General features: G+C 40.7%; 1 pseudogene; it reads right to left on the bottom strand.

Annotated features, from left to right (window-relative positions):
• Window positions 1-95: 95 nt before the first annotated feature.
• On the bottom strand, window positions 96-213 carry LOC124778398 (annotated as a pseudogene).
• Window positions 214-18,424: the final 18,211 nt, after the last annotated feature.

The following is an 18,424-nucleotide window of genomic DNA, read 5'->3' as shown; positions in this document are numbered from 1 at the left end:
CCCAGTCGTTAGGATGGTATTCTTGACCAAAGCCGCTACTATTCAGTCGAGTAGCTCCTCAATTGGCATCACGAGGCTGCGTGCACCGCAAAAAATGGCAACAGCGCATGGCGGCCTGGATGGTCACCCATCCAAATGCCGACCACGCCCGACATCGCTTAACTTCGGTGATCTCACGGGAACCGGTGTATCCACTGCGGCAAGGCCGTTGCCCTGTGACGACACACACGCAACATTTTTTCTACTTGTTCTAGACTTAGTTATGAGAACAGTCGCAGCAGGCATGAGACGAGCAATCCAGTGGGGGGTCCACGAATGTCTGGAGGTTCAAATGGCTCTGAGCACTATGGGACTTAACATCTGAGGTCATCAGTCCCCTAAAACTTAGAACTATTTAAACCTAACTAACCTAAGGACATCACACACATCCATGCCCGAGGCAGGATTCGAACCTGCGACCGTAGCGGTCGCGCGGTTCCAGACAAACGTCTGGAGGATTTGGATTTTACAGATGACATAGTTTTATTAGCTCAAAGGCTGACTGATATGCAAGCTAAATTAAACTTGCTCAAAGAACCTACTGCGTATAACAAGGTGAAAATCCCCATTAATGTGTAAGTACAAAATAAATGATCAGTCTTTGGAAACGGTAACATCAGTCAACTATCTGGGTGTGACTATTCGAAATGATCTCAAATGGAATGATCAGATTACACAAGTAACGGGTAAGCCGAACTCTAGTTTGCGGTTTATCGGTAGAATCCTGAAGCGATGCAGTCCTTCAACAAAGGAAATAGCTTACAATACGTTAGTTCGTCCAGTCTTAGAGTATTGCTCGTCTGTATAGGACCCTCACCAGTTGGGTCTGATTCAAGAAATTGAGAAGGTCCAATGAAGAGCGGCAAGATTCGTGACTGGTACATTTAGCCATCGCGAGAGCGTTACAAATCTCATAGAAAGTTTGAAGTGGGACACACTTTGCAGATAGACGACGCGCTAAACAGAAGGGGCTGCTCACTAAATTCCGAAATCCAATCTTCACCGACCATGCAGAGCATATATTACTACCACCAACTTTCAAATCGCGTAATGATCATCATTCAAAGATAAGGGAAACAAGAGCTCGTACTGAGGCGTTCAGACAGTCATTTTTCCCTCGTGCGGGCCGCGAGTGGAACAGAGGGGAGGGGGGGGGGGAATATGACTTAGGGGGGAATTGTGCCCTTCGCCACACACCGCTTGGAGGCTAGCAGAGTATATATATAGATGAAGATGTAGAAAGAAGAGACTGCTGGCCTCAAATACAGGAAATGAGAGTAAATTCAGGGAACATGGAGGTGCCACTGTTAATAGGTGAGCAGTGGGTGGAGACTTAACTGATTTCTGTGTCTGGGTAGTGTAGTGACGGAACATGGTGAAGCTGGAGATGACCTGAAAAACCGCATTAAAAAGGCAAATGCTGCCTTCATACAATTGCATGCAATAAGAAAAATTAGAAATATCACGTACAAAACAAAAAACCGTATTTTTAACACAAATGTGAAGGCTGTCCTTCTGTACGCCAGTGAAAGCTGGAAAATGGATGAAAAGATAACATCTCAGTTACAAAGCTTCATAAATAGATGTCTACGACGCATCATGAATATCTGGTGGCCAGAAAAAATATGTAATGAGGAGCTCTGGCGAATAACAAACCAGGTACCTATAGAAGACCAGATACGAGAACGAAAGTGGGGTTGGTTGGGGCACACCTTGAGAAAACCAGATGGAGCCATCGAGAAAAAAGGATTGGAATGGAATCCCCAGGGAACAAGCAAGAGAGGAAGACCAAGGGGCACATGGAAGAGGACAGTGGAAGGGGAAGCAAAAAGAGTTGGCAAGACGTGGGCAGAGTTGAGGCAAATGGCCAAAGACAGACAGACATGGATGAGAAGTTCTCCTGGATGCGCTATGCCCCCATAGGGGCCAAAGGAATTAAGTAAGTCAATGTTGCGACAAAGTAAACTTCAAGTGTATATTAGTGGCTGATGACTATTGTATTTAGCTAGTGTGGCGATGTTTTGACTTCTTGAGCAACGTCTGGTCTAGGTCTATTACTCCTTGCAGCTACACCTAACACCGCCGCGTTAACACACCCTTATTAGATTGGTGTAAATATATAGCCTTGCAACTCTGCTGATTTACTCGGGGTCCAGCTATGCTGTGCCTTGTTCTTCCTCGGCATCGAACTTCTTTCTTCTGTGCAGAACTGGCTGTAAAACAAAACACTGCTTCTCTACTTAAATAAAGTGCAGTTTGGTTCGAATTAACTCTGTATATTGTCACAAACTTTCACACAGGTTACGTTTTGTTTGAAAACCAACTAATATCTGAAAGACCTCCCGTTAACGTTCTGTGAATAATATGTAACAACAATCTCTTATATACATCATATTTGTCTTCCATGGTGCCGGAGATCTTCCATGGGACCAGAGCTCCTTCATTTCTCCTTGCTCCACGAAGATTACAAATGCTCTCCAGCAGGTAGGTTCCGCAGCACCTGTTTAGTATTACTTCCCCACAGTATGTGGCCCGATCTTTACAACCTAATTGCGATCACGCACGTTTTTACTCTGAGCACTATATTTGACGTACGATATGCATGCACTTCCATGAGTGGCATGAATCTCTACAAACTCAATGAATATCTACTTGTTTGGTAATTAAAACTGCCTTTTCCTGCTGCTAGTTACTTTATTTGTCCCATACGTGTTTCGCCTTCTCCTGTTCTAAGGCATCATCAGGGGGATCTATAACGATACAGTTTTGTTGGTTTTAGATTATTAAACAGTTCACTTCGTGACTTTTTTGTAAAAAAGTAATTACTTACGATTTTCTGATCTGCGTTTCCTCACACCTGGTCTGGAGGTCGCACTACCACTTTTATCACTGCCATATAATCACATCTCTGTGTTGTCACCTTCCACACACTGTTCACCATGTTTCTCACTCTTTTTTGTGGTGGACTATTGTTTTTTTTTTCACTCGACCCAACTATTTCGTCGTACACTGCTCTTCACAACGTAAATACTGCGACTCCATTACGTGTTTCATCTTCTTTAGTATGTTTACCTATTTGTTGCCAACCTAACGAAGTACTGTATATGTTCGAGGCTAATTTCTATTTATGATGTTTATACCGTGTGTGTCTGTATGAGTGAGAGATAGAGGGGGATAGAGCCGACGTGATTTTTTTTTTAGTGTTAGCGAATGGTTGAAAACTTTGGTTACAGCTGATATGGAAAAAAAACCACCTCGGCTCTATCCTCCTCTCTTTCTCACTCATACACACACACACACACACACGGTATAAATATCATAAATAGAAGTTAGCCTGGAACATATACTTCGTTAGGTTGGCAAGAAATAGGTAAACATACCAAAGAAGATGAAACACGTAATGGAGTCGCAATATTTATGTTGTGAAGAGCAGTGTACGACGAAATAGTTGTGTCGAGTGAAAAAAAAACAATAGTCCACCACAAAAAAGAGTGAGAAACATGATGAACAGTGTGTGGAAAGCGAGAACACAAAGATGTGATTATATGGCAGTGATAACAGTGATAGTGCGACCTCCAGACCAGATGTGAGAAAACGCAGATCAGCAAATCGTAAGTAATTACTTTTTTTTAACAAAAAAATTGCGAAGTGAACTATTTAATAATCTAAAACTAACAAAACTGTATCGTTATAGATCCCACTGATGATGCCTTAGAACAGGAGAAGGCGAAACACGTATATGGGATAAATAAAGTAACTAGCAGCAGGAAAAGGCAGTTTTAATTACAAAACAAGTATTTGTATGCTTGCTGCATAGGATGGTCACACAAACAAACTTGTCAATGAATATCTCCAGAGCTGACATTCAGGAGCGTGAGAAACAAATAAAATACTAAATTTTGAATGCAAGGAGAGGGAATGTTGAAGTTTATTCAGAAAGTGGCACAATAAATATACAAGTGTTGTGTATATATGTGGTATCTGTTCTTTTGGACCCCACATACAATTCCTTTTAGGACAGCCAATGGTCCCTTCAGTGTGGACGCACTCCAAGCTCGAACTCTTATGGGAATCGCTGAGATGCTACGAGTAGTGAGGATAATGGACAACGGGCACTACATCAGCAGTCTGTGAATAAGCTGAGAATTTGGGTCTGATAGGAGGCGTACTGTGTTAATCTGTGCAGTTCCGATGACCTCTGTGTCTTGATGGTGTAGAGGTCAGTGCATCCACCTAGTAAGTAGGAGGCCCAGATTCGAATCCTGGCCCAGTACAAATTTTCAACTTTTCCCACTGATTTAAATCAATGGCCACGCGCAGCCATTGTCTTTAATACCTATGTGTCTTTATTCATAGTTGCCGTTGGATAAAAATCGTGTCTGTTCTTTCCGACATGCCAGAAAGAACAGACACCACGCTCGTATGTAATTCAGGCGTGGACACCCAATGATCCTTTCATTGCGGACACAAACCGAGCTCGAACTCTTAGGGGAGTCGGTGTGATTCCGCCAGTAATTAGGATAATGGGCAAGGGGTGTTGCATAATTTGAGAAGTGGATAAGTTGAGAATTTGAGTCTGACGGCAGACATGCTACAGTAGTCCACGCAGTTGCAAACCACTACAGTATGAATATGAGTCTTATTACAGAAATTACTGAAGCTCCGATACGTGAAAATAGCCACGTTTTGGTAGTCGTGGTGGAATGATAATTCTTATCAAATCCTCCCACGAAGAAAATTGTTTTTCTTTTCGTTCTGGCCATTTGCAGTAGGACTTTGTCTTTCCCATGTCATTCACTTTACTGCCCTCATAGATGACCTCAGTCACAGTTCCAGAATATGCTCTTTTCTCGTGCAAAACTGTAACATTTTGCCCAATTGGTAATTTGTCTCTCAACATTTTGTGGTACTGGAGATCATCTTGCAAATCACAAAGACTTTCAAAATCACCATCAAATTCTAATGCCATTTCTTCTTCATATTGGGGTTACTTTGGCCCAGACTAATGTAACCACGTATTTTACAGAAACGTGCACCATTTTAAAGAAGTGTTAAAATATATTATCTAAGTTTAATTTAACAAAAATGACAGTTTCTTACCTTGTTACCTAATACTGATACAGTGCAAAATTATTTATGTGAACCCTCCAGACAGAAGTTACTACGGTGTAACAACTATCAAAATGTTTACGATCAACACTGAATCCAGTGCTACTAGCACGATATCATTTCGTAGAGCTCATAACCTCCTGGATTGTTATTCGACCATTGTGTACTCCTCGTAATTTTAGCGAGAAAAAAATTTTAATCTTTTTCCATCCAAGGGGCCAAAGTTACCTGTAAACTGTCAAAGTAACTCCAGCTTACGGTACAAGGTTTGTCCAGAAAGTAACGCCACTAAGTGCTTAAAAACTAATTAATTTATCTGAACGGTACAATGCAACAAAATTCGTCAAAATGGAACCCTCCTGCTCCAATCCATTTTCGCCAACGAGATTTTCAAGCGCTGTAGTCTACCGACAAGTGTCTTCATTAAGTGACTATAGGAGGTTACAGGATGACATAGACACACCCAGTAAACCACCTACTTAGAATATTTCTCATGTATTGCAGAGGCAGAAAACATCTTCCGAGATTGTCCTAAATGCTTTCTCCGAAAATTATTTCGAGCAGTTAGTCCACGAACCCACGCGAATTGGAAATGGTTGCGAAAACACACTTGACCTCTTAGCCACAAACAATCCAGAGCTAATAGAGAGCATCATGACTGATACAGGGATTAGTGATCACAAGGTCGTTGTAGCTAGGCTCAATACCGTTTCTTCCGAATCCACCACAAACAAACGCAAAATAATTTTATTTAAAAAAGCGGATAAAGTGTCACTAGAAGCCTTGCTAAGAGACAATCTCCATTCCTTCCGAACTGGCTATGCAAATGTAGACGAGATGTGGCTCAAATTCAAAAATATAGTAGCAACAGCAATTGAGTGATTCATACCTCATAAATTGGTAAGAGATGGAACTGATCCCCCATGGTACACAAAACAGGCCCGAACGCTGTTGCAGAGGCAACGGAAAAAGCATGCAAAGTTCAGAAGAACGCGAAATCCCGAAGATTGGCTAAAATTTACAGACGCGCGAAATTTTGCACGGACTTCAATGCGAGATGCCTGTAATAGGTTCCACAACGAAACATTGTCTCGAAATTTGGTAGAAAATCCGAAGAAATTCTGGTCGTATGTAAAGTACACAAGCGGCAAGACGCAGTCAATACCTTCGCTGCGCAGTGCCGATGGTACTGTTACCGACGACTGTGCCGCTAAAGCGGAGTTATTGAACGCAGTTTCCCGAAATTCCTTCACCAGGGAAGACGAATGGAATATTCCAGAATTTGAAACACGAACAGCTGCTAGCATGAGTTTCTTAGAAGTAGATACCTTAGGGGTTGCGAAACAACTCAAATCGCTTGATACGGGCAAGTCTTCAGGTCCAGATTGTATACCGATTAGGTTCCTTTCAGATTACGCTGATACAATAGCTCCCTACTTAGCGATCATACACAACCGCTTGCTCACCGATAGATTTGTACCTGCAGATTGGAAAATTGCGCAGGTCGCACCAGTGTTTAAGAAGGGTAGTACGAGTAATGGTTCAAATGGCTCTTAGCACTATGGGACTTAACAGCTATGGTCATCAGTTCCCTAGAACTTAGAACTACTTAAACCTAACTAACCTAAGGACATCACACAACACCCAGTCATCACGAGGCGGAGAAAATCCCTGACCCCGCCGGGAATCGAACCAGGTAGTAGGAGTAATCCATCGAACTACAGACCTATATCATTGACGTCGGTTTGCAGTATGGTTTTGGAGCATATACTGTATTCAAACATTATGAATCACCTCGAAGGGAACGATCTATTGATACGTAATCAGCATGGTTTCAGAAAACATCGTTCTTGTGCAACGCAGCTAGCTCTTTATTCGCACGAAGTAATGGCCGCTATCGACAGGGGATCTCAAGTTGATTCCGTATTTCTAGATTTTCGAAAAGCTTTTGACACCGTTCCTCACAAGCGGCTTCTAATCAAGCTGCGGGCCTATGGGGTATCGTCTCAGTTGTGCGACTGGATTCGTGATTTCGTGTCAGGAAGGTCGCAGTTCGTAGTAATAGACGCCTAATCATCGAGTAAAACTGAAGTGTTATCAGGTGTTCCCCAGGGAAGCGTCCTGGGACCTCTGCTGTTCCTGATCTATATAAATGACCTGGGTGACAATCTGAACAGTTCTCTTAGGTTGTTCGCAGATGATGCTGTAATTTACCGTCTAGTAAGGTCATCCGAAGACCAGTATCGGTTGCAAAGCGATTTAGAAGAGATTGCTGTATGGTGTGGCAGGTGGCAGTTGACGCTATATAATGAAAAGTGTGAGGTGATCCACATGAGTTCCAAAAGAAATCCGTTGGAATTCGATTACTCGATAAATAGTACAATTCTCAAGGCTGTCAATTCAACTAAGTACCTGGGTGTAAAAATTACGAACAACTTCAGTTGGAAAGACCACATAGATATTATTGTGGGGAAGGTGAGCCAAAGGTTGCGTTTCACTGGCAGGACACTTAGAAGATGCAACAAGTCCACTAAAGAGACAGCTTACACTACACTCGTTCGTCCTCTGTTAGAATATTGCTGCGCCGTGTGGGATCCTTACCAGGTGGGATTGACGGAGGACATCGAAAGGGTGCAAAAAAGGGCAGCTCGTTTTATATTATCACGTAATAGGGGAGAGAGTGTGGCAGATATGTTACGCGAGTTGGGATGGAAGTCATTAAAGCAAAGACGTTTTTCGTCGCGGCGAGATCTATTTACGAAATTTCAGTCACCAACTTTCTCTTCCGAATGCGAAAATATTTTGTTGAGCCCAACCTACATAGGTAGGAATGATCATCAAAATAAAATAAGAGAAATCAGAGCTCGAACAGAAAGGTTTAGGTGTTCGTTTTTCCGCGCGCTGTTCGGGAGTGGAATGGTAGGGAGATAATATGATTGTGGTTCTATGAACCCTCTGCCAAGCACTTAAATGTGAGTTGCAGAGTAGTCATGTAGATGTAGATGTAGATATTGTTCAGTTTCAGCTGCACAGTTTTAGTTATATGACGTGTTTCGATCACTCTGGACGATCTTCAGATCTAGAACAAAGTAAAACTAAATATGTACTGCCTAATATTTTACAATAAGTAGAAAAAAGACTTGTACATACATGTAGAATTTTAGTACCTGTGCTAGCAACCTGTCTTGTCTATTCAGGACCTTGTTTCAGAGTACTGTGTCTTGCAACTGTGGTCAATGTTTTAAATAGATAGAAGGTAGGAGCTTATGGACGTGGAAAGGGGAAAACAGAGGAAGATGGAAAGGAGGAAATGAAGTGAGGGTGGTTGAGGGGAGGGGAATGGAAGCAGGGAGGGAGAAATGTGTGGATGTCATGAGTTTAACAACAAGGGTCTTGGTAAAATTATTGGAAGTATAACTATGAAAAAATTGTCGTTAAAATATTAATAGTGTAGAACAACATGTGGGTAAAATGTAAAATGCATGAAATAGTAAAATTGCAAAGTGGAGTGAGGCGGGCTGAGAGCAGGGGAAGAAGGCAAGGGACGGTGAGGAAGGGGGAGGGATGCTATGAGTTTAACGAGAGGAGGTCTTACACTAAAATTGGAGTTTTCGTAATCGAATTTTTGGAATTTTTGTGCTTACTGTAAAATAGTAGATGGGGCTTATTTAGTTTTACTTTATTTTAGATCTGAAGATGATCCAGAGTGATCGAAACGCGTCATATGATTAAAAATGTGCAACTGAGAGTGGACAGTTAATGGCAGTTATTCTAAATGTCAGTACAGCTGCTGTTCCTCTCAAGAGAAATACAAAGGATACAGTGGAAAGCACCGATTCTTTAGAGAATAGAACTCCCATCTCTAAGACAGCTTTAAACGTCCGATTAATTCAAAAAGTTAATATATTAAATATTTGGCTTTATATGTATAAATAATGGAACAAATGTTTGTTCAAATGTGTGTGAAATCCTGAGGGACCAAACTGCTGAGATCATTGGTCCCTAGCCGGCCGAAGTGGCCGTGCGGTTAAAGGCACTGCAGTCTGGAACCGCAAGACCGCTACGGTCGCAGGTTCGAATCCTGCTTCGGGCATGGATGTTTGTGATGTCCTTAGGTTAGTTAGGTTTAACTAGTTCTAAGTTCTAGGGAACTAATGACCTCCGCAGTTGAGTCCCATAGTGCTCAGAGCCATTTGAACCATCATTGGTCCGTAGACTTACACACTACTTAAACTGCCTTAAACTAACTTATGCTAAGAACGACTCAGCAGGAGGGAACAAAAGTTTTACAAAAGGTTTGACATAATGCTTGAAGTCTGTTAGAAGTCGCTAAGAGCTCTCATTATTAAACAATTGCGCTCCGTTTTAAGAAAAATCTAGTTTTACACCCATCTCAGTATATATGACGTAACATCTCCTCAATTACGTGTTGTAAAATAATTACGCAGCTACTTTCAATTTCATGTATGGATATTGTCTGCAAAGTGTTTAGCGAATAGAGTTATCCCGGGTATTTGCGCACCTGCAGTTACGCTGCCTCAACACAAACACGCAATTTCTGGTTATAACACTTGTTGGGTTAGACTGTTAATATGAGATTACACCTCTTAATGAGTAAATCCTGACTACATCTTAAATTTAAAATTCGGTCAATGATAGTGAAATTCAAATTTCTATTGTACCTGGAAGCCGTTAGATGGCAACATGCAACTACTGGTGCAGGGTTCCGTAATAACGATGTATTAATATATTCTATTAGGTGTGATGAATGGTAGTTTGCTCTAAATTTTGAAAAATGTAAACTGATGCAGATGAGAAGAAAAAACAGTCCTATAATGTACGACTTACACTATTAACGGTGTCCTGCTTGATACAGTAACGTTGATTAAATATCTAGGGTAACGTTGCAAAACGATATGAAATGGAACGAGCGCATAAAGTCGGCAACAGGGAAGGCGAATGTCGACTTCCGTTTGTTGGGAGAATTCTAGCAGAGTGTAGCTCACCTATAAAGAGAGCACATGTTGAACACCAGTGTGGCCCATTCTTGAATACTACTCGAAAGTTTGGGATCCACATCAGTTCGGATTAAAGGAAGACACGGAAGGAATTCATTTGTTACCGGTACGTTCAATCAGCAAGCGAGTATTGTGGAGATGTTTCATGAACTTAGATGAGAACTCCTGGAAGGAAGACGATGTTCTTTTTACGAATCACTATTGACAAAATAAGAGAACTGGGATTTGCGCCTGACTGCTAGACTATTCTACTGCCGCAAACGTACACTTCACGCAAGAACCGAGTTTATAAGAGAAACCATGGCTCTTATGGAAGCATGTAGACAGTCGTTTTTTATAACACGTCAAAAGAGCTTTACAGAAAAGGCAACACAAACAGGTAAAGCAGCTTAAACACATACACACACGCTCGCGCGCGCGCACAGAAGAAGAGAGGTAAAAGTTAACAAAATTCAAATTCAGCACCCCACTCACTCGGAAACAAATGAACGCCGATGGAGATAGGACACACAACAACATCGTTTACACCCCGTTCCGGGAAGTGAAAAGGCGTCTGTTAAACCAAAATTATACAAGATACATTTAATATGTGTGTGCAGTGCTCTCAGAATGTGGAAAGAAGAAGGATCTGCCACAACAAAACGTGAGTAATAACAAATATATGAGCAAAACATTTTGCCACACTAAACTCACGTTTCAAAAATCAACGGATGTATTAACTTGCCGACAAAATTCACATGTCCATCCTTGGTTTGCAGATGACAAGATATCAGTGCAAGATACCAGACAGATGCTCCTGCAAAATCGAATAATGTAAAATCAAGGTAAGAACGAAAACGAACAAAAGCTGTTTTAGGCCTCATTTTGTTAGGTCAGTTACAGCCTAAAATATGTTCACTTTTTACACCTTTTCAATAAACAAAACCCACCGATGGCGGCACAGAGGTGCCGAAACATGTTTGGGTAACAAGAAGAAACAGTGTTTTCCATAAAAGGCGGAATCTACATTCAATAATTTTAATAGGAAACGCGGAAAAAATTACAAGAGCTACAAATCTAAAAGACGAATATTCTCTTCTTCCATTTGCGAATGGAACAGAAAAGCGAATGGCTAATAGAGGTGCAACATACCCCCTTCTTCCCTCCCTCCCCCCGGCCATGCACCGTATGGTACTTGCCCAATATGTAGGTAGACGTGCATGTAGGCACCTTCGGAGGCCTGTGCTGGAGTGTCCTTTAGCGCAAGGATATCAGCAACTACCACGTTGTCGATGGTCTCGAAGCTGTGTCCGTTCAGGGAGTCTTGGCCCGGGGAAATAATGTCTTCTGTAGCGATGTAAACGGCTGGGGTAGCGTTGGCACATTGTTTTCGATCAAATAGTCTGCCACCAAGAAGACGGTGTGGATGGGCGCATTGTCTTCATGGAGCTTCCAGGAAATGGCAATGTGTAGTGTGACGTGTGCGGCACATCCTTTCAGCCCTTTGATCAGTTCCTCACTAAGTCAGCACTGATGGTCTGTCCAGCAGCTACAAATTCATGGTGGACAGCAGCACTGGAAAAGACAATAACTATTGCCTTTACTTTGGACCTGCTCATCTTCGCTTCCCAGAGCGTGGTGACTGCAAGGTGTGACAGTTGGAGCTCTGACTCTTCGACTCAGAGTCATATTCGAAAACCCATGACTCGTCTCCTGCTATATCCTTGTCCAAAAAAGTACCATCATTTCTACACAGTTGCAGAAGTTCTTCAGATACGAGCACTCAGTCAAAATTTTCGGGACAGTTTTGCACACACTTTCATCTGCAGTTGTTCGGTTACAGGGGCGGGCAATGGCTTTGGCGTACAACCCTTATTGTAAGGCCTGTGTTCAAACGTTCACGGACAACGATCACACTGTCTTCACCTTTCGACGTTGAAGAACACCCCAGCCTTGCAAACACGCGTTGTGCCACCGAAAACACCTGCCGTTTTTACAGAGACTCATTTCCAAATGGAAATGTTTCGGCAGCGGACTTCTGAAGTCTCAAGCAGGATTTGTTGCATACCGCTGTCCAAGAGAATGCTGCATTGCGGCTGGAATCAGACCATCAAACCGAGGACTGTTGAGGGATACGGACTGAACGATAACAGACACACGTTGGTAGCCTAACTGCACACAGCAAAGGTTTTTTATCTGAAGGATATCTTCTGTGTTGTAAGTCTGTGTCATGTTCCTCTGCCTGAAAACTGTCTAAGATTTTCCGCGTCCTCAAGAATATCCCAGCGGAGAGGTCCATATGTCGACCGTTAAGGAAAACAATTTAAAAAATGGTTCAAATGGCTCTGAGAACTATGGGACTTAACTGCTGAGGTCATCAGTCCCCTAGAACTTAGAACTACTTAAACCTAACTAACCTAAGGACATCACACACATCCATGCCCGAGGCAGGATTCGATCCTGCGACTGAAGAGCCTAGAACCGCTCGGTCACGGCGGCCGGCGAAACCAATTAAAGAGGAACATGAAGAACATGATGCAGCCTTTCAGTCCACAAGAGCTAACCTTCAATGGCAGTCGTCACAGAAGTCTACAGGCTTAGACTAACGTGTATGCTAATAGTATAGGAAATGAGGAAGCCGATCAATTGGGAAAGAGCTCAACGAAGAATGGAAGATAAGAGCGACAACTTCCAGCGGTTCACCTACTCGTAATTGCTGTATTCAAACACAGACCGATGATCTGCCAAAGGGGGCCTCTTACAAACAAATGCATCCACATTTACGGAAGGCCCAATGGTGCGCTGAAATGAGGGACTTGAAATGTAACTCATCTGGCTTAGGGAATAAGAGGCAACTCGTAAGGACCATTGCCAGCATGAGATTCAGTCAAGGCAGCTACCGACAATAGCCCTTTAGAATCCAAGTCATACCATCACCAAATGCAATTGTGGGGTGATCCAAATGATCACTCACATATACTTTGGCTGTCCTAGACACAGAATAAAATCAGCTTATAACACTCCTGTCTGCTACTGCTATACCATAACCTCGAAACTGGAGGCAATTTGCAAAACAGAATTATTTTGTTAGAGTAATAATGGTATAAAGCAACAGATCAGTGTTACCCTCTGAGAGGAATTTTGTTATGTTGACCGTGTTGTACCTAACGGAGGTGGCTTATCGGAAGTGAAAGTCAGAATTACGTAAATATTTTAACAGTAACAAACAAAATTTTGCCTAGCTATACTGTTTATAGAATAAGGAAAACGGTCGCCAGACTAATTAGGCAAGAGAAAGATTAACGTTCTCGTTTAAGGAAGTAGATATAAGTAACTATAACGGATCAACACAACCTATACTTTGTCACACGCGAGTGCAGTGAACTCTTACACATACATATGTTTACGGTAAGATTGGAACTAACAGGGCAGCAGAAACAATTTGCAAAATTGTAACAGACACCGAAACACACTATTACTTTCAGGCCTTACACAAAGAGAATGGTCTTTATAACATTACTATTAATATGCACTTCTAATACACAAGAGAGACAAACACTTAGCAAACATGAGTATATAACGTTTCACAACTGCAGCTTTCTCGCTTTTGCTACAGCGAAACACAATGTCGACAAAATTGCAAGAAACTGACTCACCTTTTAGAATTTACTACAGACAACAATGTGACCATTTGCTTTATAAGCCTCAGTCTTAAGAACTTTTAATTTTGAAGTTAGCAACATCACTTTAATAAGCAGTTTTAATAGGAATATTTTCAGCAAACAACATTTACTTTAACTCACTCTCTTGCCACCTTAATTTTAACTTTCTTTTTACTATGTTGAAGAGGCATTAATGAGCAAAATATTGGGCTTTAATGTTCTTTTAGTAAGGACACTCGGATATCACTTTAGCTCAAACGGAGAGGAACCTGAGAGGTGTTATGATGAGAAAAAAAATCAGGGTAGGTACATAAATTCAGATAAAATTTACCTTATATTTGAGCACAGTAACACATCCATTAAGCTGTTCCTTCACTGTACATCATTATAGTATTCCGATGTAATGATTGCGCAATGTGGTGGCAACTGCGTGTTGGTAGGTGGAATTGCAGGCAGAATTGCTGGATTCTGTCATTTCTTGGTGGCGATGATAGATACAAATTCCAGAATAGCTCCAGCTATTTATCCTTCCATCCGAGGCATTGGAAAGAAGCAGAAAAAGCCTCTCTCGGAACCAGCACAATATGCATCTTTTACATGGCAGTGCACGGTTTGGTAGCTCGTCTCCGACTCGTAGCTCGTCTCCGACTGACTATCAGCTCCACCTTTCCTACCTAGGCCAACCACAGTTTGCGCGCGCTACACAGTTCCGTTCCCGAGGGGAACCACAACAAGTTTTACATACAGAATAACTAAGAATCCTAAGTGAGGATCAGCAGTTTACATAACAGCAACCAAATACATTAAATAAACAGAACATTTGCACATATTGACGTTTCTACCAAAAATTATTCACACAAAATATTAATTATATACAGTAAGTTTTGTTCCCTCCAAATGGGACAAAGAATGACAGATACACTACTTTGCATAGAACCAAACCATGATATCAAAGTTTGTACAAAGAAAGGAGTATACAATTTTGTGTTATCGATTCAATGAAACAATGTTTACAGATACTCAATGATGTAACATTGAATGAAACAAAAGCAAAATAAATCAGTACAGCATTAGAGCTATGGTGTTACAAGCTTGGCTTCGTAAGAAGATGGACCGCAAAAACTGTCCTCGAATGTATTAATATTCTTGATAACACTTAACACAAATATTTATAAACTACTTGTGCAATTTCTTTTAAAGATTGAGATTAAATATTAACTATTCGGTTTGGGATTGTATGTATTTCTGTCCATGCTAATGAAATTTATGTTTTAAATTCTTCAGAAATTGTGAAAAAGATTTATGCCTTCAAGGGACAGACAGCCCTTTTAGTTTGGACTGGCTGTGTTGATTTACAAAACATTTCATTCGCCCTCACTCTTCTGTACACCTCCTGTGGTGAGGACGATAGTACATTTTGTAAGAAAGTGTACGAGACCAGACTTTTAAGTTGTCACACAAATAAAGAAAAGAAGACATTTTTGGTAAAATCGTTTTGTTCTTCCTCTTGTTCTTGCAGATACTGTGTAATATTCACGTTTCTCTCGAGTTTAAATCTATTTTCCTGAGTATTTCGAATATTTTGTAGCATTTCACATTATCGAAAGCTATTTACAGGTCGACAAACTGTATGAACGAATCTAGATTTTTTGCTAGTCTTGCTACTCATGTGTTTTTATTGTTAGTTCTGGGTTTTATGTAACTGCTGGATTGCTGCTTGTAGTTGAAGCTGAGTCAGAACACTTCATGAAATGTCATCCAACGTAGCATTTGACATATTTACATTTTTCTTTTAATACGGTCGTCATAGTTCATACTCTTGAAGTAGGGGTCGTGCTAATCAGTGTGTACTGGTCCGTGACTGGCAGTACACAAGATCGATTGACAACGACAAGGGATCGTACTGTACCAACGTCTCTATGCAGTTACTGCAGAGTATCCTTAGCTCACCAGTCGACCACCACACCTTCAATTAGGTACAGTTTCTTATTTTTAACTAGAGGTTAAGACTGCAGAACAGTATCTAGTTACAGGAGATTTCAGTTGGAGAGGAGCCTCTGATGACGACAAGAATTTAGCCCGCGCCGCAATCACACTGGCAGTGAACTAATCGGGCACGAAATCAGCCTTAGTGCAATTAATGTTGCAGCCACCTCAACCGCTGACCATGCAAACAGCCTGTCTGCCAAATAAGGGGAATAACACCCTGCCTCGACACGACGCCGAAAATCGTACCGAGCCACGATAGAACTACGAATAATCACGTAACAATATTCACACACCAATGATTACTGATGTTAAGCAGTAGTGAATAAATGGGCCTATTTAATGAACCACTCTCGTTGTTACGATACTGATCTCGTCAGAGCAACAAATTACTTTAATTTAAGTACCTAATTATCTTGCGTGATGATAAATGCGACATCCCACTAGCAATTGTTATCTTTCGCAACGAGCTTTTCGCAACGCAGTACGTACTCTCTGACATAAACTCGGAACTATTTTATTACTTTTACTAAAATACCTATCTAACTACCGTCTTGAAATGATTATTCTGTTTATGGACACTTCCATCGCTACTGTTAGAAATTGAAACATTTTTAATTCTCCCTTAAATATTTTTCCGACTCGACGCAGCGATAATGTGTAAGTGATGAGACTTCGCTTGGCAACTCCTGACTTGACCTGGGGGTCTAGCCATTCCGTCTGAGCTCCAAGCTCAATGTGTGTTCAGAAGTGGGCGTAACCGAGTATCCAATCAGATAGCGCCTCATAAAAGCTGTATTGCCGGGCTGGGAGCAGCTGATGTTTGTAGTAGCCTAGTAGGAAAGTACACACAAAGGCCTGGATATTTATATTTAGTTGTGAAAACTTGTTTTTTTCTGTGAAAGTTATATTTCTTCACGGAAATTATACGTGCTTCTTTATGAATAGTGTGCTAAGATTACAATAAGTACGAATATGGTGTGCCTTAGTGATGATTATCCGCCGTAAAATCGGAGAACTATCGATTTATCGCGTAGAACGTAAAGCTTTTGGTGTGGCTTTTACTGTAAACCTTGAATGTAATTTACTGATGATTTTGTATTAACACAGTGAAATATAATAATCATTCGACTATAGAACAATAAAACTGTCGGCTGAAGAAAACGTGACCAATCACTAATTTTGTTGCGCTAAGAGTTTGTTTGTAAATAACTGAGCTACCAGTCACAATTTTTTTCTGTTCTTTATATTTTGCGCGAAGCGTTGTGCTTAATAATAACCATTTTCAAGTGCATTGTTCACCATCCTGTGCCATGTTTTCGTGGTGTTTTCGCTTGTAACCACATATGCACGTTTGTTATTTTTTTATGTATGCCTGTATTGTGCTCAGAAAACTGGACCACAGAAGAATTTAAGGACAACAGAAGAAGCAGAACCCCACACAAACACCACGAAAAAATGGCATAGTATACAGAACAATGCACTTCAAAATGAGAATTATTTCTCGAAACACGTCGTGAAAAATATAAATAAAGGTAAATATCGTGTGGTAGCAGTTATTTCTAAACAAAGCCATTGTTTCCACATTCGTTGCTGGCTTTCACAAGGCATGTCTAACGCATAAAATCAAATTATTGCGGTATTTTTTTTAATTTTTAAAATTTATGTATCCACAGAGAAATATTAATTTAACGGTACGTGTTTATTTTTTAAATTACACATAGATTACTAGTTTCGAGTCTATAAGAGTGCAAAGGATGCCACAGAACATTATTGGTGTAAATGATTCCCACACATTTGGTCAAAGATATACAACAAATTTATTAACTAACATTTGGGCTACTGCACTGTAAATGAGTATTTGAAATACCTGTGGACAAGCACATATTCATCAGTACTATGTAACAACATGTACCATAATCAGGAATGTCAGCCTAATTACAGAAAATCGAAAACTGTAAGAAACTAGAGGTCAATGGAAGCGTCCGATCCCACTTGTGCGCCTTGACTCACAACATAAGGGTGTTGTGGTGTGACACGTCATTATGGCACAAAATTATGAGCTGGTATATTATGAGAAAACTTAGACATCTGGACCTATAAGAACATCATTCTATTGTCAGACATTTATGGAATATGATCAAAGTTAAAAAAGTATTTTTCAAAGTTGCGTTTATATTGCAGATATTTTGATCTTATGACTTAACTTTTTACTGTGCAAAAGTAATCTCTTCAGAAAAGACTGACCAAGGCTCAATAAAACCATACCTAGAGTTTCACAGCTGCTGACCAGTATTTTGGTGTATTACTCATACATTTATGAACTTGATTTTTTTTGGTCTCAAACGTGAGTAAAAACTCAATTACACAAAAAATCTTTTTTTCCAAAGCACACACAACATATGTATGAGAGGTCAACATATGTAAGTATGCAACAGTACCTATGGGGATTTTTGGGGCATTATCCTGGATAAAAACGAGTAGAATATAATACAATACATTTTATCCCAATTTTGCTAAAAAATGATTCCCTGGCAGCAGCCTTAAGTTTCTGTAGATTAAGAAAGCCAAACCAATCTAATTAGTGTATTGCTCTTTCATGACCTTTTTACAGTATTAAATGTTACTATT

This window comes from Schistocerca piceifrons, chromosome 2 (assembly GCF_021461385.2).
Source record: "Schistocerca piceifrons isolate TAMUIC-IGC-003096 chromosome 2, iqSchPice1.1, whole genome shotgun sequence".
NCBI lineage: Eukaryota > Metazoa > Arthropoda > Insecta > Orthoptera > Acrididae > Schistocerca > Schistocerca piceifrons.
Note: the sequence above shows the minus strand (reverse complement) of the source record. Positions and strands in the feature narration are given on the sequence as shown.